This window comes from Nannobrachium achirus, assembly GCF_963921795.1.
Source record: "Nannobrachium achirus genome assembly, chromosome: 8".
Taxonomy (NCBI): Eukaryota; Metazoa; Chordata; class Actinopteri; order Myctophiformes; family Myctophidae; genus Nannobrachium; species Nannobrachium achirus.
Genome location: NC_137817.1, coordinates 4984683 through 5008972, shown reverse-complemented (window position 1 = coordinate 5008972; position 24290 = coordinate 4984683). Strand labels below are relative to the sequence as shown.

At 42.6% G+C, this 24290-nt stretch overlaps 1 protein-coding gene across 1 annotated transcript in view; it reads left to right on the top strand.

Moving 5' to 3' along the window:
- The window catches only part of inppl1a (inositol polyphosphate phosphatase-like 1a), a gene marked incomplete at its 5' end in the record, with an annotated part of 94651 nt that overhangs the window by 12096 nt on the left and 58265 nt on the right, over window positions 1-24290 (top strand).

Genomic DNA, 24290 nt, shown 5'->3' with positions numbered 1-24290 from the left:
ACTTGTGTAAAGTAACTAAGTACATTTACTTAAGTACTGTTGTGAGGTATTTGTACTTTACTTGAGTATTCCCAGTTTTCAGTACTTTTGCTTCTACTCCACTACATCTCGAATCCAAATATTCTACTTTTACTCCACTACAATTATTTGAAAACTTTAGTTACTTTGCAGATATACATATTATATTATTAAACATACATTAATGCACTTTAGCCCTATTCTATACCTTGGACATTTGAAAATAAGCTCACATTTGAAACAAGCTGTAGATCAGCTATTTTCAAACATTTTGTACTTTTACTTTTGGTACTTTAAGTACATTTTGATGCCAATACTTTTGTACTTTTACCCAAGTACATTTTAGATTCCAGAGTTTTACTTGTAACGGAGTACATCTACATTTGCAGTATTGATACTTTTACTTAAGTACAAAATGAGAGTACTTTTTCCACCACTGCGCGCACACACACACACACACACACACACACACACACACACACACACACACACACACACACACACACACACACACACACACACACACACACACAATTACACTCATGATAACTTCAGCGTTGACCTCTCTCTCTCTCTCTCTCTGTCTTCCTGTCTTAAATGTCTCTCCATGCTACTGAAACAATAGTATTTACTCCACTGAAGTGCAGAGAGGTTTATCAAGTGTCAGCTGTGCCCCAGGCGTGTTGATTAAAGACCTGGCAACCTTTTAAATGATATGCAGGAAGGGTTTTCTTTTTCACTGAGGCAAATTCAGTGCTCCGTGTATGAAAAACATTGTAGCCACAATCACAGATGCAGCGTTATGGCCCAAAGGCAACGATAGAGCAGTGGTTCTCAAACTTCTTTAATGTCAAGGACCATTAAATTAATATGAATTTGGCTGTGGACCCTCTGAACATATTTTGCGTAGGGGCTCCATACAAGATTTGTGTTTTAAAGAAATGTTCTGCATGCTTTCAAGATTATTTTTGGAGCTGTGTGCAGCTCCCTATACGTGGCTGTGTGGGTCTGTCTGTGTGTCTGTCTGTGTGTCTGTCTGTGTGTGTGTATGTAGCCTGATTTCGGCGCGTAACTAGTGCCGCACCATTTACGCCACTTGCGCAATATATACATCAAAATGTGCGGCTCGGCCGGGAATGGTGTTCTATTACCTTTCGTTCCGATCCGCCTTACCATGCCGACGTAATCGGCAAAAAACGACGCTTAATTGTCCCCATTGACTTATAATGGGACAATGCAAGAAATCACTTTCAAGTATTTTTCTCTCGTAAACCATAGGAGCTACAGTTTCAAACCTCGGAGAGGAGATTCATAATGATTTTAAGAATGAATCGAAAAATAATTACATCACTCGGCCTCATGGTGGCGCTATAACGGCCCACTTTACGTTTTGCCCCGTAACTCTTGAACCGCCCATTTGCGCCAGGATAGATTTTCCGCCATCTTGAATTTTCTCCAAAACACACTTTTTGCTCCTTTTCCTACATATTTTCTTCAAATGTCACAAAAATCGGTACACATGATCCACACACACACACACACACACACACACACACACACACACACACACACACACACACACACACACACACACACACACAGCTCCACTTCACACGGGTGTGATTTTTTTAAATAGCAGATCTATAAGCCTGGACTACACTGAACTACCGCAATAGGGACTTATGAATGGTTAATGCTGAACTTCTATAAACAATGTGGTGAATTATTGCCTTGCCTAGTTCAGCAGATTGATCTGTGAGTTTTACATCTCTCAGCTTATAACTATTAAAAAAGAATCATGATAGTTTTGACAGAATCCCTGTCAGAACAGAACAGCATAGGCCTGTCTGCCCTGTCACAATGATTCATTATGATGATTACATATTCGCCTAATCGCAATTATTTGGCATAAGCGTCATAATTGCATTTTCAAACTTAAAAAAATCATGAATTTACAAGCAGATTTACAAGTTTACAACGTGTCATTTTTGTATACAATTATTACATAGAGTCAGTGTCAGTAATGTCTTTGTATATTTACTGTAAGTCATTTGTCATATCTGTTCTGTGCATTCATTTTTATTACAAAGCCAAAAAGGCACAGAAATTGTATTCATATGTTCCAATGTTCAATGCCAAAAGCACAATTACATTGTTAAATACATTAAATTAGTTCATTTAGTGTGACAATGAATCGTCAACATCAATGTTGTAATCATGACAGCCCTATATACGCAGTCGCACCATGACGCGCTGTGAGTTAGCTGATGGGTTACTGTATTTTCAGCACACGACACCAGTGCACAACAGACTAGTATAAACGCATCAGGCCTCAGGCTTCATTGAAATCTATGTGGATGGATGGAGGTCTGCCGGTCGTTGGTCCGCCGCGTGGGCACTGACCTATAAACGTCCTCTCGTGGGTTCATGTCCAGTTCACCACCTGCCACGTGACCTGTGTCATGTTTATACCCTCAGAGTTAAATGATGCGTGCCAAGTTGGTGCCATTATCTCCTTCTCACCTTCTCCCTCCCGCCGTTGTAGTGCACATCTCTTCAGACTGCAACTGGACAGAACTCACTCACTCACTCACTCACTCACTCACTCACTCACTCACTCACACTCACTCACTCACTCACTCACTCACTCACTCACTCACTCACTCACTCACTCACTCACTCACTCGCTCGCTCGCTCGCTCGCTCACTCACTCACTCACTCACTCACTCACTCACTCACACTCTCACTCACTCATAGGGCTGTCACGATTATGACATTTTACATGACGATTAATTGTCACTCAAATAATTGCGATTAACGATTTAACCCATTCAGGCCGGGTACACATTTCGGAGGGGATTACAGTACATGTACAGTATGTAACAACATATTTGTTTTTGTAGGCTAATTTCTGATTTAGGCCTAACTATTAGGTTAGGCCTAAATGGGTTAATTGTGTTTTTGTCGTTGACAATTACATTTCTGTTTGGCTTTTAGGCTTTGAAGTTGCACATGGCAGATATGGCACATAACTCAAATATACAAAGAAATGAAGGACATATTTGACAACTTTACACTTTAAAAAGAACATTGATAGTGGAAATCGCCGATCTACAAGCTCACAATGCGTCGCAATGCGACGCGTTGTGAGCTTGTAGATCTGCTATTACCACTATTTTTTAAATGTTTTAAATTTTTCAACATGTAAACGATTATGACGATTATCTCAAAATAATTGAGATTATGTCAAATAATTGCGATTAGACAATTATGTAATTGTTACAGCCCTATTCAGACAGCAACTCTACAGTACTCACTCACTCAGTCACCAACCACTCACTGCCCTTTCAGTGTCTAAAGGGGAACACCCACCGGCTGCGGGCGCCGCGCGTCAAAAGAGCCACCCCCATTATTTCCAATGAACCTTCCCACACCGGCGGCGGCAGACACGCACAGGCACTCGTTCACGCCTCGCCGGCCTCTCCGATACGACACGGTTCTATTTCCAGTTGTTGCCGCGCCGCACAGGGGAAAAATGTCCGGCAGCCTGTTCGCAGTCGGTGTGTGTTCCCCTTGAGCTCTCTATTCTGTTGTGTTTAAAACACAGCCTGATGCGTGTAGTTGTGACACACTGAGCACAAGTTCTGTTCATCACGACTCAATAAACAGTTTTAGTTTTTATCAAATCATGAATCGTCATATACAGTATGTGATCTGAATTTAATCAGCCAGTATGCTCACATATATGTTGACCTTATTCCAAGTGATCATATCAAGCAGCAACATCAGTTGTCAAACTTGTTCCAAGGTGAAAAGTAGGCTATGTTTTGTTGAACACATACATTTCATCCAATCCATCTGCCCTGTCATTCTGCTTGGGAGTACATAACCCTGTTGAAGCATAAAACTAAAAACTATATTGAACTAGCCCTTACCCGTTCAAAGATATGAGCTCCGAAATGATGTGCAGTGTGTGGATTATGGGATGTGCACTGTGCACACAGTATATGAGGGATGGAAAGTAACTTTAACTGGTGCTTGCATGCTAATATGTAGGAGCATCAATGTAATAAATACCCGTTCCATTTAACGGCTACAGAGATACTGTGTACCGATCTGCATGATTTTGGACAACATCTGTAACAGGGCCAGAACACCCCCCCCGCCCGCCTGCCCGCCTGCACACACACACACTCCCCTCCCCCCACCCCCCCGTGTGTGTGTGTGTGTGTGTGTGTGTGTGTGTGTGTGTGTGTGTGTGTGTGTGGGTTTGTGTGTGATTGTGCATGGCCTGAACAACAGCGCCCCTCCCTTAACATGTGTGGTCACAAAAGGTACTGTAGGCTAAATAGATATAGATACAGCATAAAAATGCTATTATACAGCATACGATTTGTGAAAGTGACAAACGGGCTTCACAGTTATGTCAGGTGTGTTCATATGCTGATGGTGATGCGATTTCAGATCAATTGCTCCAGCCACCGAGGAGAAACGCTGTTTCATACAGACAGACACTCACTCAGACAGACATTCGCAAAATTATAGTATAGATGTTAATCATCAGTCCATCTATGTTTTAGGAACGGTCAGTCTACTGACCTGGAAAGACTGAAGGGGCGGGACAAACCAAAATCCAGTATGGAATTCTTATTGACTTAACCGCCATTCGTTTTGACAGCGAGTGTGTAAACACACGCGCGCACACACACACAGCCACGCACGCACGCGCAGTGGGTCGGGTGCACACACATGCACGCGCACATGCAAAAGAGGACATGGCTGTTTTGCATGGGGCATAAGCAATGCGCACACACCAAAGCTACAGTATGTCTGGTAAATGGTAATTTCTGTATCTGGTCGTTTAGTTCCTTGTTAATCCAATTCACAGGGTCTGGTTACAGTCACGGTAGGATATACTCTGCTATAAGTTAATACTGCACAGAAATGTACCCTGTAAAAGTAATTACCATCCACAAAACTGTAAAATAGTTACACTATATACCACCTAGGGCTGTGCAATATATACAAATGATATAAATAATGTGTTGAGACTTGATATCATCTAGGATCCTAGATGTCATAATATCATACATTATCATACTATACTATATTATATTATACTAGAAGCTAAGGGCGGCCCAGCGTCTAGTCGGCGACCTGGCCAACTCGGGAACGATGTAAATAGGGAATGAATCCCCCGCCCTTTAATGCAAACCCCATTATACCTGTTGTCATAGAACCCGTTTTGACCATCTGTTTGCCTGTGTCCATTTATGCCCATATATGGAGATATCTGTATCTGTCTGTCTGTCGGCGTCCATTTTATGTCCATATATGGAGATCACTGCAGATATAGTTCTGGGTCCATTTTATGCCCATATGCCCATATATGGAGATATCTGTCTATTTGTGTCCATTTTATGCCCATATATGGAGATCTCTGTATCTGTCCGTCTGTGTCCCTTTATGCCCGTATATGGAGATATCTTTTTATCTGCGTCCATTTTATGCCCATATATGAGATCTCTGTCGCTTTTTGTTTGTTTCTTCTTTAAGCAGAATACACAGCCTGCTTAAATCTGCATCATTCAAGTCATCCTCCCAGTCCCACGCTTTGTCGCTTGTCTTATGTTTGTTTTTGTCTCTTTTATTTTCTTTTTTGGAGCGGACCCCATGAATGCCCCATCCTTTAATGCAAACTCCAATATACCTGTTGTCATAGGACCCGTTTTGACCATCTGTTAGCCTTTGTCCCCACCCTTTAATGCAAACCCCAATATACCTGTTGTCATAGGACCCGTTTTGACCATCTGTTTGCCTTTGTCCCCTTATGCCCATATATGGAGATCTCTGCACACACAGTACCGGTTGCGGAAAACTCTGATGTCAGACATCAGCTCCGCATTCGGGGATTCATTTTATGCCTATATCTGGAGAAAGCGTGTGCCGGTGGGAAGAACGGTTCTCGAGATTCACATACATACATACACATTCACAGAGATTTTTTGTTGACTCATGTGGCGTACGTGATGTCAGAGCCTTTTATGAAGTGATGTCACAATGAGTCAGCGCAGTGATGTCACAATGAGTCAGCGCTTGCGCCGATTTCCTCCGGAACAGCCTGATGTCAACAATCAGCTCCGCATAAGGAGATTCCGAACGTTTCGCGCCGGTTTCGGAAAACCGCGAGTCGGGTCAGGTCGAGGCCTGGCACTGCACTCCGCGCGGCGGCGGGGAACGCGCGTGCCGAATCTGAAGCTGGTGGGACGAACGGTTCTCGAGATACGCGGATTACAAACAAACAAACAAACAAACAAACAGACAGAGATTTGTCGCATTTATAGATAGATTATAGATAAATATAGATATAGTAGATAACTAGATATTTCCTTCATTGTAAGATTTAACAACAGTGAGCCCCTCAACTGCTCTAATCTAGGAATGGGAGGATCATAGTGAGAGACATAATCACCGTTTCATGATCATTTTTGAGCGGTGGTCACAACGCTCCTATACGTGGCCGTGTGTGTGGGTCTGTCTGTCTGCGTGTCTGTCTGTCTGTCTGTCTGTAGCCTGCAGTAACCTTTTCTGACCACACATGTTAAGGGAGGGGCGCTGTTGTTCAGGCCAGGCCAGACCAGGCACACACACACACACACACACACACGCACACACACACACACACACACAGGGGGGAAGGGGGGGGGGGGGGGGGGGGGGGGGAACCACCGCTCAGTTCACACAGGTGTGATTTTTATATTAATACTACCATAACATACGCATGTATAATAACATCACATGAGCATTTGTAACTTGGAGGTATATTTATATTTTCTCCCCAACTTTTCTATCATGGCTTTTTTAACAGTTCCTGGCCAAATGATGCAGTAACCAATTATGCATACAAATTATAGATCAAAATACGTTTCTTTGGAAGTAAGTATAATTGAAGCTACGTGTTTAAACATCCTGTGAGTGGCAGGACCTCTCTCTGCAAGGCTTCAACTGTGTCTAGTATTTTCAATACAACATTTCTTTTGAACCCGTGTAAAGATGTTTTCACTATTATACTGAGCATACTGTTAATTAATTGTGATGCTTTGAATCAAATTGCGTTGAAAACCGGTTCATAATCCCATCCATAATCATTTACCCTTATGGGTCCATTATCTTCACTTGCAGAGTGAAAATAACACGGAGGATTTTACTATGTGGATTGTATTGAATGCTTTATTAGTTGAAAATCTAAACAGCATGGAGGTACAGTAAAATATTTGGGTTATAAAGAGAAACTAAAATAAGAAGGGACTTGTGTCCATTCATTGTGGTCCTATGTATTCAATTCATAGGACCACAATTTGGTGGCAGTGTATGACCCCTCATTTCAATGCTATATTAATATATAACTCCACTAGTTTTCTGTTGGATGCTTTTTGAGGCCAGTTTTGAAAGAAGCCATTGATTCACATCCTTTAATGGGTGATTTCAGGGCATTCCATTATTATAAGTAGTAGAAATAATATTTTCCCATGTTTGAGGTTTACAGGATCATGGGTGCTCCTCCCTCCCTCTAGTGTTGTGACTGTGGCTGTCACTCACTTTGGAGAAGTAATTGGACAGGTATGAGGGCACTATCCCTCTGAATATCTTACATACTGATGGTTGGTGATCCTTAACATGAAAAGGGTTGATGATTTGGGGGCCGGTGTGTGGACAAATACACGCTAAGTGTTTAGATGGCATGTGGGGGAGTAGATGGAGACATTATCTATGGATTAACTTTTCCTTTATTAGCCTCCTTTTTGGGTGGGCTGGTCCAGCGTAGTTTGAATTCAGTCGCCTGTTTCTCCAGAACCATATGAAGCTGTGAGAGAATAGAATGCATTTAATACCATGTTATCTACAGTAACTATTAATTCATCCAATGTCTGTCTGTCTGTCCGTCCGTCCGTCTGATGTCTGACTGATTTAATCACATGACATCATACTGAACAGTGCCCAAAGTTGGAGATGACTGACATAACTGATACCTACGCCTGCCATGCGCATGCGTCCCTGCCATGGTAACAGCTGCATGCTGAAACAGTGCCCACATTTGGAGATGACTGACATCACTGATGCGTATGGGTTCTCCCAGACCCGTAGAATGGAGAGAGTTATGACACTTAAGCTGGCCATACACTAGCCGATAATCGGGCCCGACTGAATCGGGTAGAATTAAACACTACAGGATAATTTTTTCAGATTATTTTACCAGATAATCTAAACGGACTCAGACTAGCCGTTTTGAACAGTCGGGCGCTCCGCACGCTACAGGATTCTATCCCGATTGAGTCGGGCTCGAACACAGCAATAATAAATAATATAATGAATACAAGATGCCACGGGGGGTGTTCTGAGAGCTGTGCTTTGCAACACGCACGCACACGCACATACAAACACATGGCGTTATCCACTGACTCAACACACAACACCGCCTCATGCAACGGAAAAAAAAGCTTCAATATGGAAGTTGTGTCCTATTTTGACGATATGAGTTCACTTGACACGTTTCATGTACATCCAACTCTGACATCCCCTCTCTCTCCTGCGCTAAAGCACCGCTCCGTCCTTCTCATGGCTGATGGTGCCTGATTTATGATTAGTCGTATGACTGTGTAGCGCACCCAGAACAAGATCTCCAAGACCAAACTGTGTCTGTCCCGTGCCACGTTGTAAGCTTGTAGATCAGGATGGGCGTGTACTTCTTTGACTCCTAGAGATGGGATTTATGGTCCTTTGAAGTGAACCGGATCTCTGGGATCCGTTCCTTTCAAAGAGCCGTTCAAAAGACTGGCTCATTAGTTACTTTGTAGATTTTGATTATAATTACAAATAACTTCAACCCTATATACATTTATTTCTGCCATATAGGCCTACATACCTGCCATTTGTTGCATTGTGAGCTTGTAGATCGGCTATTTTCAAAAGATTTTTCTACATTTTATTCATTGGAAAATCTGTGAAACAGGACATTCTGCCTACTTTCTACTATTGGTACTCTGTAGGCTACATTAATTAAATGTTGAATGATACCAATACGTTTGTACTTTTACTCAAGTATATTAGCATTCCAAAAACCTCTACTTGTGGCAGAGTATTTCCACATTGATTGCAGTAGGCTATTTTCCCACCACTGTTCATTAGAAAGGAACGGCTCCCTACTGCGAACCGGATCCCATCGTTCATTTCAAAGAGCCGTTCAAAATACTCGATTCGTTCGCGAACGTCCCACCTACTTGTAAGGGATGTGTGCTGGTCGCGGTCTTTCTTCTGTTTGTTTGATATGCGCTGCCGTTGAGTTTTAATTTAAATCCCAATCATTCATGATACAACCTGATGGACGGACGGACGCTATGAAAAGTGTGTCTGTGTGCGGGCGCGCGCGCGCGCGTGTGTGTGTGAGAGGCAGAGGCCGGGAGAGGTGGAGAGAAAAAAAAAGAGATGGATCTGTCACTCAGTCATACGTATGCTCAGAGACTTGCGTCTATCAGCAGCTGCTGTACCTATTTTCTCTCAGTCCCCTGCTGCCCTTCCAGTCTTCCAGACCAGTACTGATCCAGGAAAATATCAAACATGTTTGAAAAGAGTCGGGCTACCCCCGATCGTCCTCCGAGCCACTCGGCTGGGCACCGAGTGGATCTGTGAGACCTCACGCTAGACGACGTTCATGCCCGATTGTCGGGCCCGTTTCAGTCGGTGGCAGCCCGATTGTCGGGGGGGTAATTAAATAGCCCGATTATCGGCTAGTGTGCGGCCAGCTTTAAGTCGACTCCCATTGTAAGCGTAGAAAGCTATGGAAGTAGCTAGCTTAGCCTAGCTTACTGGAGCCTGTTCTCATTCTTAGCGAGCCTTTGCTGCTCTTCAGCCCTGTCCGCCCCCTTTATAACCCAGGCATTTTCACTCGCCGGTAAGTAGACTAAATCACGTCTTTTTCCCCCTTTTAATAATGTTGTCTACCTTGGAGAGGCCTGTGAATGAGTTAAAAGCGGGAAAAAGACGTGATTTAGTGAAAATGCCTGGGTTATAATGGGTTATAATGGGGGCGGACGGGGCTGAAGAGCAGCAGAGGCTTGCTAAGAATGAGAACAGGCTCCATGCGACGCCACTTCCGGTCTGCGGCGAGATCAAAACGTGACGCCACTCTCTTCTAAACCACACTGGGTTCTCCAACATTACTTCTGAGACTCCTATATTCAATCCCTCATATACTGTGCACACCTGCACATAATTTGGAGCACGTATGTAAAAAAAGAGATGACTGCTAATTTCAGATGTGCAATGTCAGGCCCAATGTAATATCGTAGCTTTCGTGCAGAAACCTTGTATCTCCGATTCTCCACGTTTGAACGCTTCATGTTTTTTTTGTAAATGAATGCCCAACTTTGTTGTGCTAGTGTCACTAAAGTGGCAAAAAGAACAGACCTACAAGCTCTTCGCAATGCATTGTTGTTGCTTGTTGATGGATTGGGAGCTTGTATGTTGGCTTTTTGGAGCGGTGAAAGCGCTCCCAATAGACAGGTATGTCCATGGGTATGTCCCTGGCTGGGTGGCTGGGTGGGTGGCTGGGTGGCTGGCCGTGTCCGTAGCCTGGCAATACCATGAGTGGCCACACACAACACACTAGTTAAAGGAGGGGCGCTGTTTTGTGCAGGCCAGGCACACTCACCACTCACTCACAGGCACAGTTTACAGTTTACAGTTTAGGCATTTAGCAACACACAAAGGGTATAGCTGCTCAGATTCACCGCTCCACTTCGAACCGAGGTTTGATTTTTTGAGTCAAAGTGAAAATGCTTTAGTCTGTCTGTGGGTTTTTATAAATATTTAACCAATGAAAAGCATTAACTAGATCTTGTTGACTATATAATAACGTCTGTCGAGTGGAAACGTCACTCATGTCCCAAACTGTTAATTTTCAGGATTCTAATTCAAAAATGGCAAAAGTAGCAGATCTACAAGCTCGAGCATCTTGCTACTTTTGATGCTTTTGCGTGACGATGTAGATAGCCGCAGGTAAACAGCAAAACACTGCAATTGTCCAACTTATCTTACTATCACTGGCTTGGCGCTGGCATTCATTTACCAAAAAACACAAAAGGTTATAATATGAAGATTCTGCCCGACAAACGATAACTACATTGGATCCATTTGGAACGCAGGTTATTTATTTATTTTTTTCCTGAAAAGTAACCGTTTTGGACATATTTTTTAGATAGATACCTTTATTATCCCAAGGGGGAAAATTAGTTGCCCAGAGGCAGCACAGCAGTATAAGGTTATTTACAAAGTTACAGAGAAGTATGAAAAAGATAAAAAGAAAGAACAGAGTACAGAGTACAGTAAGTACAGTAAGAGCAAGGTACAACAGGAAAGGGAACGAATAATATATATAAATATGAAGTGTCCTAAAGCACAATATAATACAGTGCCCAAATCAAAGTGACCATAACAGTCAATGCTAGTTAGTGCAACAAGTATCTCTACATCATGTCAAACACAAGCAGAAATACTAAAAAAAAACCTACTAACACAACCTAATAGTGCAGTGTCCAAAGGTCAGAGCGATAAAAACAAGTAGCAAAAGAAAAAAACAGGGTGATGCATCAAGACGCACAAAAGCACCCTCCCTGGAAGGTCCTTAGAGGTCAAAGTCAGTGCAGATATAGTTCCAGTAAAGAAAAAAAGGCTACCGTCGTCCTACGTTAGGAAGGTAGTCCTTGTCAATCGACCGTTGTGTGTCTCGTTCGATTTCATGCAAAACAAAACATCATCATCATACATAACTGTCATACCTGCTGAAGAAGTAGCGTTTGTGCAGTTGGATCTGTCAAGAGTGAGGGCCACACAGAGTGTGCCTGATACTCTGAATATCAAGATGATGGCAATCATTATTGATGGAAAATTACTTGTCAGGATAAAACATGTTTTTTAACTATCAAAAGTAACAGATCCGATCTACTAGATTGAAACACGTTGTTTTGCACCGCATTTCGCTCTTGCAGATCTGCTACTTGTGATGCTTTTGTGTGATGCGGTAGTATTATCAAATATAGCCTATATAATTAGCGTAAAAACACAAAAAGTTAAAATATGGAAATGAGGTTTCTGCCAGACAGCAACAAAACATTCTCCTCACCTGCAGTGCAGATGAATGGCAGTGTCCTGTCTTCTTTTGTGGAGAGATCCATTGCCACACAGGGGGACAATGTAGCTGCTCGGGGTTGTCCTTCGGCCCACTTACTGGCAGCTCCTCTTCTCAAGCCAATCCACGATTCTCCTTTCAAGAGCTTCATCACAGCCTCATTCTCACGTGGTGTCTGTATTAGAGCCAAACCTGTGGGATGCTTTTCACAGTTCACCCTGGCGGCAGGGTACCTCCTTGCAAGTGTCTCAAGATGGTACGATTTTGTGTGGTTTTCACTTTCTAGTTGGGGGGGTGGGGGGGGTGGAGATGAGATATCATAATTATGTAAGTTAACAGGTATTATTTTAAAAAAAGGAGCATACTTTTTGGTTGTTGCTTACAGTGGTACACATACTCACGAGTGAAGCAAACAAAGTGAATTTGAACTTCACAATCGACTAGGGATGGGACGCTAAGCGATATTATCGTTTATCGTGATAAAAAACACTTGTGATAATCGTATCGTGGAGATTTATTTGATCGTGATATCGTCCTTCGTCATGCACTGGGATCAATTCACATTTTATTTGTCGAGCTGCATTTCCGATACCATTTAAACCCTCTATTGTTAAAAAGTACTTATAATATACGTACTTGATACATTCTTTTTCTCACTCTCTATCAAATGTCTTAGCCAAAAAATAGCCAGTCTACAAGCTCACAACGCGTTGTGTTGCAACGCGTTGTGAGCTTGTAGATCGGCTATTGTTTGGCAAATCATGTTCCGCCCCAGGATAATGGAGTTTGATTATCGCGATAATATCGTAAATCGCGATTTCTTTTGTCACAATAACCGTGATATGACATTTTCATATCGTCCCATCCCTACAATCGACGCTCCTCCACAATCCATTTCTTCTCATTTCCATAGCCTGGCGGATTGTTCTCCCAGCTGTAAAACTCAGAGGGCTGCATTTGTTCATCTGCTGTCCAATACAATAAGACAGGTTAACTTGCAATCCTATCCAGGCCAGCTGTTGGTTGGACGGTGTTCTCTTCTCCACTATGGACTGTTGGGTTTGGTCCTCTACGGACACTAGCCATGCCAGTGCCCTGATCTCTGCAGTAGTTCAGTGCCTCGCTCCAGGTCTTTTTGTGGTCAACAGAATGGTAGTCATGGTAGGGATGAGAAGGCCTGATGCCAAACCCTGAAGAGAGGAGGACGGGCAAGGTTAGAATCTCTCAAGACACATTCAGAGCTCTGTGACTCAATGCCTTATTTTGGGCGACGGGTTCCCAGATTGCAGAAAGTGTAACATCAGTTGTAGTCAAAACATGCAACACCACCAACCTTAAAGGGAAAAACCCACCCATTTTCAACATTTGTCGGACTCATGCTTATTATATTGCAGAACCTTGTCGTGTCCATGCTGTGGACTTTTTGCCCCGTGCAGTGCTCTAATGAGCCAGATCCATACCAGAATTACATGAATTAAAGTGAAAATCCATTTGACTACCGGTATGTCACAAAAAAAAAAAAAATCTGATTTCGATTAAAAATCTATTAATCGCCCAGCCCTAATTGCACCAGCACCACGGAGCGTCCGTTATCCATTGACTCCTATTCTTTTTTTCTTTTTTTTTTAATATATAGACACAATGTTCTGTCTTCAACCATACATGTTGTTGTATGGTTTGATAATAACATCATTCCAGACACTTTGCAAGGCTGATGTCACACTGGGCTGCCCCACCCCCGGACAGCCATCTTGGCAGGGTCGGGGGTTATCTATACTAGATAGTAACAGGGCTTCTATTCACTTTTTGAGGCACAGTGTCCTCTGGACAAATACATTTCCCATTCACTTGTCCAGGCACAAAAGTCACTGGTCAATTTGCCATTTCACAGTCTTTTTTATTTTATTTCTTTTTTTCTTTTCTTTTTTGACATACAAATAACACCCCCTTGGCCCACTCCACTCCACAGTCCATAGTCTACATACAGCAAAAAGCTGCTAGGAGCGTCACAGAAAAAGTAAAAGCAAAAAGTACATTTAAAAATGTTCCTTAGAGCTAGTACGCTGTACGCATGCATTGAGGCTCAACTATATTTGTATTTTTCGCGATGCAGAAAGGCTCTTAGGCTTGTCCTGTTGTCTGGGACACTAATACATCTTTTATGAATAAGTTAATTAAAAATGTACTTGACACTGGGTGAAAAATGGGTTACAAAATCATGGGATAAAGATTGAAGGAAAATATATAGGTCTATATATAATTGTGGCTTTTGGTTTAACTTTTTCTGTGATGCTCCTATAGTGTAAATTTCTTTGACTGAAACTAAGACGAATGTTAGTCGACTACCTTTTTTCACTGATAGTAACGAAAAACGAAATATATTTTTTAATAAAAACTAAGCTAAAACTAAGACTAAATGTACTGACAATTTCTTCAACAAATAAAAACTATAAACAAACTAAGCTCTGATTACTGAAACTATGATTAAGTGTACTGACAATTTCATCAAAAAATAAAGACAAATAGAAAATAAAAGCTACTGCGCTGGTGATTCTGACCAAGTGCTGTCTTGTTGTAACCTAACTGTTGTACTGGGTTGGTTGAAATAGAATCATTGGTTCTATAACCAGGTGTGGTGTTGTTGTAATGTATTGTACTGTATCCCTTATTTTTCATCAAAAGGATGCGAGAGAATGCTATATGAAATAATTTTAGATAAGGTGGATAATGACAAAAAATGTAAAGGGGTAAAATAATCGTCCTGACTAAAACTAGACTAAAATGTCAACAGTTTTTGTTGACTAAAAAGTAGGTCGGGAGTGGCTTATTGTCGGTATCAGCCGGTAACACGCGGGAGTCTGTCCCCGTTACAATGCGCTAGACCCCTGGGAGATGGACTGCTGAGGTGGAGCGCCACACCTACCATCAGCTCCCAGTACTTGCCGCACGACTTGCCAAGCCGTGCTACTCATACGCTGAGTTGGCGGTGCCTGGAATCAAACCCATGACCTTGCGGTACAAAGGCGAGAGCTCTACCGACTGAGCTACCCGGACACTAAAACAAGACTAAAACTTGACTAAATAAAGACAGGATGAGGTTCATGTGATAAAAACTAACAAAAAAAAGATAAAAACTAACAAGGGCGATTGAAACTGGACTAAGTCTGACATTTAAAAAATTGCAATGATTTGTCAAAAAAAATAAAAGGAAAAGAAAAAGAAAAAAGACTGAAATGGCAAATTGACCAGTGACTTTTGTGCCCGGACAAGTAAATGGGAAATGGGTAACATGTCATTAGGTCCAACACCCTTTGGATCGACCACCAAACTCTAACCCAAACCCTAATCCTAACCTCAGTAACCGTGACGCGGGTGATTATCTAACCTGCCGACGCTCGCGGGTGATTATCTAACCTGCAGACGCTGTTCGACCCAACGGGAGTTCGACCTATGGGGTAGTCCCCTGGGAAATTTATTTGTCCAGAGGACACTGTGCCTCAAAAAATGTCAAGCCCTGCTACTAGATAACCCCCGACCCTGGGGGCAGCCCAGTGTGACAACAACTTTGCAAGCCCCAATGGGGCTTGCACCATAATAGCACCACAGTAGCGCCAGCGGCACGCCGGCACTATTGCTGCTTACTGCTCCACAGCCACGATCGACAAGTCGCCCCAAAAAATCTTCATAATATCTTCATGGGCTCACTGTGTGTGTGTGTGTGTGTGTGTGTGTGTGCGTGCGTGCGTGCGTGCGTGCGTGCGTGCGTGCAAACATGTTATGTCATTTGTTTCTGATGCTGTTGTTAGTCATGGTTGCCAGTTCCCACCTGATGTCATGTGGGAGTTCAGACTGCTTCAGGCCATAATGAATAACTGATAACTTGCATAATGTATTTAAAGTAGGACATAAATCTAAGATGTACAGGTCATCAAGAGCTGTGGTGCGTGATGTGCCTCCAAAGATAATGATACAATCTCCCTCCATGCAACAGCACATCTCACTCATCCTACATGGGCCTTTCCCCTTGGGCTCAACCTGCTTCCAAGAGAAGGTCTCTGGACTGAATTTCCACAGATCATTGAAGAGCTGGTTCCTGTAACCGCCACCGAATATGTACAGCTCTCCATTGTAGGCAAAGGCTGAATGACAACTGCGTTCTTCTGGGATAAGGCCTACAGAAGGCATGCTCAGCCAGCAGTTGGTCTCTGTGTCAAACACCCTGATGCTGTTGTAGTAGCCGCCGTGTTCCCCTTCGCCCCCAAATACAAACATCTTTGTCCCGATGATGGTAGCAGAGTGGGCTACCGAAGGAGGTGGAGTTCCTCTGGTGTTAATTAAAGACCAGACCATAATGCTGGTGTCCAACTTGTACATGTCATCAGTAAATTTAGTCAGCTCTGTGTTTCCTCCATACACATACATGACCTTCTCCAGGACACAGGCTGAGTGGAGCCACCTTGTTTCTGGAATAGTCCCTGAAATATTGGGTTTGAACCAGCTGTGGGTGTCAACATCAAAGGTATAAAGCAGATCCCTCCCCAGATCTAAAGGAAACCCTCCCCAGATGTAGACAATCTCTTCTACCAGCACAGCTGTGTGGAAACATATTGCTGGAGGGAAACTCATTCCATTTGTCACTGGGGGCAACTTCCTCCAATGCAAGTTCAATGTGTTGAAGATGTAGACTTCAATCTGATCATCAGCGTTGCTCATGTAGCTGTTGTGTCCTCCAAATGAGTACAGCTTGTGTCCGACGACCACAGCAGCATGGTAGTACTCTTCAGGTCCTCCTTTCAGATGTATGGTCCAGTGAATCATTTCACACTCCAGTACCCCTGCGAATCTGTGCAACTAATTGACAGGATAAGCTGTTAGACTAATCAGTTGGAACAAATTGTTGAATGACACTGTTAATTGGAAATTTACTTTTAAAGCACAATTGCATTTGTTGTGATGACGACGTTTGGATGTCATTGTGTGATGACGTAATTAAGCAATATTACACAAGAGGCTGTGCAATGTGTGCATTATCTGCACGCTAGCCTTGCTGCAGGAACGAAGAGAGTTCCGTGGCCAGGTTCTGAAGTCTTGTGGTGCTCCACAAGGATCAATTCTAGGTCCTGTATAGTTTTCTATTTATATGCTTGCATTTTCACTGTTACACAGTTGTTGATGCTACTCAGGGGTGTCGCACCAAATTCTGGGCCCTGGGTACAAGGATTTACTGCGCCCCCCCCCCCCCCCCATGAATGTTCTTCAAAGGGCGAGCGGGTTTAACCCATTTAGACTGGGAACGCATTATTACACATTATTTTGTGCTTTAACTATTGAAAAATAGCAGATATACAAGCTCACAGCACGTGGACTGAAGACTCACCTCTTCAGACTCCACCTAAACCCATAGCACTACTGTAACGCTCCCCGTCCCTCGATGACCACACATGAAGCTAGATAGCATTTTTTAGGTTTTTAGATGTTTCTTACTGATTAGGTGTGTGGTCTACCTATGTTATTATACTTTTTTCTAGATTGATATTCCTTTAAATGTACTTGTGGCTTTTGGGTTCACTTTTTCTGTGACGCTCCTAGCAGCTTTGTGCTGTATAGACTGTGGACTGTGGAGTGGAGGGGGACAAGGGGGTCTTATTTATTTGTCCAAAGAAATAAAATAAAAACGACTGTGAAATGGCAAAGTGACTTTTGTGCCTGGACAAGTGAAAGGGAAATGTACTTGTCCAGAGGACACTCAGCCTCAAAAGGTTATTGTCAAGCCCTGCTACTATACTGTAGCTGTGGTTTTTGGTTTCACTTCTTCTGTGATGCTCCTAGCAGCTTTGTGCTGTATGCAGACTGTGGAGTGGAGGGGGCCAAGGGGGTCTTATTTATTAGTCCAAAAAAAGAGGAAAAAAAGAATAAAAAAGACTGAAATGGCAAATTGACCAGTGACTTTTGTGCCTAGACAAGTGAATGGGAAATTTGTGCCTCAAAAAGTTAATGTCAAGCCACTTTGAATTACATGGAAGTCTATGGAGACTTGTGGCAACCATGGACTTTGGCAGCCATTTTTAAAATGCAGCGAATGAGTTAAGTGGTTAAACTTAGCCTGATTTCAGACTCAGCTCACGCTTTAGTCTGAAACTGTGCCCTATTCTGAGCGATTTACGGGGGAGGGACTTTTTTGCGAGCGTGCACGCGTGCGACCGTGCTCGAGTGATCGCGACGCACGGTGATCGCGACGCATGGTCGCGGCGTGTGTGTGTGTGTGTCTCTGTCTGTGCCAGTGACTGCTTCCACACAGAACTGCGACCAGAAACATGTAATCAACATTAAAGACGGGGTGAAATCAAAAACATGTTTTTCACACTTTTAGAGCATATCTGTAGTGATATGCTCTAAAACACCTAACACTAGATGCCAAAAAAATAGAAAATAAACAATTTTTGTGTATATTTATATCAAAGGTCCCTAAGGCCTAACAAAAAAATTCTTTGGTTTCCGGTTGGCGACCAACCCTATTAAATACGTGCGACCCAGATGATTTTATTGGCATTTGGAGTGAAAATAAATAAAATTAAGTCAAAATCCGACCGAGTCGATCAAAAACGTCTTACAAAAAATATATTTGGTGCGACCACATTCGCGAAGTTTAATCAAAGTTTTCTTTCGTCTAAAATATCATGTGCGCAAATGTTTTGTTTTACTATTCATGCGTCAAGCTGAAGCGAGCAGCAGTCAGTGAGAAGAGGAGCTTGTTTGTTGTTCTCAGCTCCGCCCGTTTTGTCAGTACTGTGGTAATGTATGTGGATGCGGAAGAGGGTAGTTTTGTTTTTTAACAAATCAAGCGCTCCTTTTCTCAAGCCTCCCGTTACAGCTTTCCCTGTACTAGGCTAGCGCTCACCACTGAGTGAGCAGTACAGACGAGAGCACACAAGTAAACATACTTTGCGTGTAGTGGAGTTGTGGGCTGTGGAGTGGACTTCTTAAAAGTTTTATATTAAACAATTCGTTTGCATCGCAAATCGCGATGCGGCCGTGCGCGATTCTCCATTATGCGGGGGTGTGACATAATCGATGTTTGTTGTTGATTTTCCTCAACCATGATGAATTAGCTACATGCTATAAGGCTATTGTCCCGTTCTCCCGTTCCTTCTGCCTGTGCGACAGAATGAAGCTGACACTCATAAAGTTATTAGTCAGTCCGTTTTCATAGAGGAGAATCCACTAATCATCTGTGATTTATAACAGCTGTTCTACCGAGCGTTTTTACGTTCTACACCAGGGGTCCTCAATAGGCGGACCGCGGTCCATGTCCGGACCGCGGGGCACCTCCGACCGGACCGCGGCACATTACTGAGAAATGAAATCTCCGCACAGTTGTATCGGACTGACTGTGTGTGATGTGCGTTTGTGTGTGTGTGTGTGTGCGTGGGTGTGTGTATGTGCTCATTCGCTCAAACACATACACAGGCTCACAAGACACACCCCTCCGCCAATTTGCAAGCCCACAAAGCGTCGCGGATGCAACGTGCAGTGGGCTTGCAGATCAAAGGTTTTCCTTCCCTCCGACGTCTGCTCTGCAGCTGCTCCCCCCTCCCCTCCCCTCTCCACACACTCATGCCGCTCGCTGCCTGAAAAAAGTTGCTAAAACCTCTTGGAAACCATTGCTCCCACTGGATTAATAACTTAGAGATCTTCTACCTTTGGCTGTTCAATTGGAGAGGACAACAGCAACACATTAAAATCCACGATGTAAGGCTCCAACTGCTTGCATAGACGAGAAATGGTCGCGATGCGTGATCATGCGTCTTTAACAATGTGATGTGTCGTCGCATATTATTGCCAGCTATCCTAGGCTGTGTTAGGTTAATAACTATGACTCGTTGACCGTGATTTGACCGGTCATTTGACATAGGCAATCACCAATCAGCACAGTCTGGCTTGTGCAGTACGTGTGTCAACTGAATGTCAAGTAATCCTCTCCCCCTCACGCTAAGTTCCACTTTATTTTCCATTCTGAACGACAAGCCTAATATTGGTATTGCATTTAGGCTCTTTAGTTTCCAATAATTAAACTATAAGCCAGTGTTTTATTGCTACACAATAAATGGTAAATAATGTAGCCTACTCTACATGCATAAATAATTATCCATCCATCCATCCATTCATCTTCAACCGCTTATCCGGCATCGGGTAGCAGGGGTAACAGTTCCAACTGAGATTTCCAAAGTTCCTTAATAATAATAATAATAATAATTAAAATAAACAATTCTAATGATTATAATAAACATACATACATACAGTACATACTGTATAAATGTATCTGCCTTATTTCGCCTTCGCCTTTTTTTCGGACCCGGACCTGTTTCAAAAAAATATTTCTGGACCTTCAAGATTTGTATTTGAGGACCCCTGTTCTACACGCTCATCAATACACTGCATCTTCCCTCCTCTCCTGACTTGAGTCCCGTTCAGTAACCTCAGTAATATAATAATTTAACTCAGAGTCTGAGATTAACATTGAGGGGTGGCATTTTAAGCTTGTCTTCTAAGACAAGTCCCTAACTTCGCTATTTGGATCTGTAGGCCTATATATGTAGGCTGCTTTATATTCTTTATTGTAGGCCTATATTTTATTTCTGTAAATACAGCATCTTTTAGTTCACTGCAGAAGCTGGGTTTATGTTTTGTTATTGAAAACTGAATATTCTGTTTCTCACAATAGATGTAGTCAGGGAAAACTTGCAGAATAGCTGTCAAATCTGGGAATAAATTCCTTACCAAACAATTTCTTCACCAATATGTTCGTAAAGGTGTCTAGTAACATATCTAACAAAGACTGAAATTCAACATCCCTAGGAAAATCTTCAGCTAGGGTAATTCTGGGTCTCATTCACTTACTATATACACTATACTAAGTGTATAAGGAAAAGATGACTCCCAAAAAATATGCTTTAAGTAGGTTGTGAGGGGTCTAACTAGGTGTTTTAATTGTTCTGAATCCATTGCAAGCATTTGTTTTGCACAAAAAAAACCGCAAAAAAGCATATCGATCATTGCCATAGGAAAAAAAAAAAAAAAAAAGAAAAACTACCTACCCATCCTTCCCATGAGGAAATAAAATAAAATTCCTTGCTACCCATCATGCCCACAAAAAAATATAAATAAAAAATAAAATAAAACAAATTCCCTACCTACTCAGCCCTAAAATTACAGCCAACCGGAACCCAAGGTTTTTTTTTTTTTTTAGGCCTAAATAGGCCATTCTTAATTACTTCCTGTGAACAGAAATTCAAAAAGTGATGACATAGATAGTTTTTGAATATAAATAAACATTTGATTACATTCACCTGTTTGTTTCCCATTGCTGGCTCCCATTACTCCCATTACTCAGATTTTAAATCCCATCGCCTGAAGGGCTGGTCCCCTCGGATTGGTTCAGAAACACACAGGCTTGCAAGAGATCATATCCGATATCAACACAATAATGGGATTTGAGACGGAATGTAACTTCACCAACATTTACTTGTGTAATATACCAACCGATCTCAGCACAGCAGACAAATACCTCCTCAAAATATTATTGGTAGCCGGTAAGAAGGCAATAACCCGAAAATGGTTAGACAAAGAACCACCAAAAAGGGAAGAGTGGACAGCCATTGTACGAAGCATTTATGAAATGGAAAAACTTACTTTTTCTGTAAGGCTGTGCTTGGAGAAGTTTTATAAATACTGGCTTAAATGGATACTTTACATGAAAATGGATATTCTGGATATTCTGTGAGACAATCTGTGTACCTGAGTGTGTTATATTTCTACCCCTGTCATGTTTTTAGTTTATTCCCTTGTACATCTCATATCTACCCAACTTTTTTTTGTTTTATTTTACTATTCCACCGGTGTATCTGGAGACCTGTCCAGCATGTTGCTGGGACGGGGAATGTGACGTTGGAAAGTCTGTTAACAGGCACACCAGATCTGTAGTTTCTGGAGGATCAGAATGAGGACTTTATAACGGACTGAAGTTGTGATGGAATAAGACCTCTCACACATGGACTGTATGAACCGTAACATAACGAGTGTTTAAAAATTGTTGCATTGTAATTTTTTATTTTCTGTATCACTGCTGCCCAAGTTGACCTGTTTACTATATACAAAAATAAAAAAAACAAAGTTTAAAAAAAAAAAAAAAAGAAACACACAGGCTTCCTTTTCCAACTGAAACTTCAAAATAAAATACCCAAAATAGTCATTTCATTGGGTCTTTAACAGCTTGGTGAAATCTGTGTGTGTGTGTGTGTGTGTGTGTGTGTGTGTGTGTGTGTGTGTGTGTGTGTGTGTGTGTGTGTGTGTGTGTGTGTGTGTGTGCGCCTGCCTGCCTGCCTCAGCCTGCCTGTGTGTGAACTTCGTTTGAATCGTTTCAACGGCTGTGCGGATTGGATATTCGTTAGACCCACCCCCACCCCCCGCGCTCATTGGATCAGCCGCAGTTTTTGGCTGCTAAACTGCCGATTCATGTACTCGGCTCCAGACCAGAGAAACAGTCCACTCTGAGAGTGGTCTGGAACCAGGCAAGGTTAAACTAGCAACCTATCAACCTTCCAGAAAACTCTAATATTCTTAGACATTTCACAGAAGACAAAGGTTAAAGTCTCAATCTGCAATGTCTTCAACTGGATGGCTGTGTGGCTACCAAAACATCATACTTTTACATAATTTGTGCTAATAAATTGTTTATGAAACACAGCTCTAGTGGGGTGGGGTTGCTCCTTTCACACTGTTTCACAAATCGCAGATTAGGGTTACAATTTTCTGTGGTGAGATTTTATTTTTGTGTATATACTAATAGTAGGCCTATTTTATTGTGCATGCAATGATTTACCCGAATGGTAAAGGTAAATAGCCAGTTGAAAAAAGAAAAAGAAAAAAGAGACCAAAAGAAAAGAATGGATGTGTAATTAGAATCTCCATAGTTCTGTTTTCTCTCTACACTAAATGTATTTTCTGAAAGTAGCTGATGTTCAAAATGCTTCACAACAACACGTTGTGAGCTTGCAGGTCAGCTGTTTTTTGCCTAGAGTAAGGACGCCAGTGGTTAACGGAAATAGCAGATCCACAAGCTCAAAACGAGTCTCTTTACGCCGCATTTGGAGCTTGACGATCTGCTGCTTTTGTGTCACGTCGTAGTGTATGTAATGAAGAAGGCAGTTGATTTACGGAAAAAACACAAAAAGTTAAAATATGGTGATAAAGAAGTTTCTGCCCGAAAGCAACCATATGATGATGATGGACAGTGACAGGTTGAACCTTCACTACTGCGGCCCCTCTCTCTCTCTCTCTCTCTCTCTCTCTCTCTCTCACTCTCACACTCACACTCACACATACTCACACTCACACACACACACACACACACACACACACACACACACACACACACACACACACACACACACACACACACACACACACACACACACACACAATCAATATGGAATTTTCCCATGGAATTAGTCAGTTTGGACGAAGAAATCTACATGAAGGAACTGTCTCTTCCTCTGAGCATTTCTCACTTCTCTCTCTCTCTCTCTCTTTCTCTATCTCTCTCTCGCTCACTGGGGTTTCCGGCTGACACATTTTGCCCTGGGGGGGGGGGGGGGCGGGGGGGGGGTCAATTTATAGCTAAATATATAGCTTTTTGGAGCGGCGGCACACTGTCTCCAATGCCTCACTGCGTGTGTAACTATGTTTGTCTGTAGCATGGAAATACCGCTGGTGACCAGTGGCAGGCCTGGGTGACCAAGTAGTGCAGTGTGTGCGTGTGTGTGTGTGTGTGTGTGTGTGTGTGTGTGTGTGTTTGTGTGTGTGTGTGTGTGTGTGAGGAGGGAGGGAGGGACAGGGGAGAGAGAGAGAGACTGAGCACTCGATCCCCTGAAGACTGATATCTCATTGCGACCATAGGTCGCAGTTTAGTACGTTAATGGTCACAGCTTGACCACATCTCTGTCTGTCTGTGACGCCTGACACTGTGGTTCCCCTGACACATCACTGCGACATCACTGTGATGTCAGGGGAACCACTCTAACAGAATGG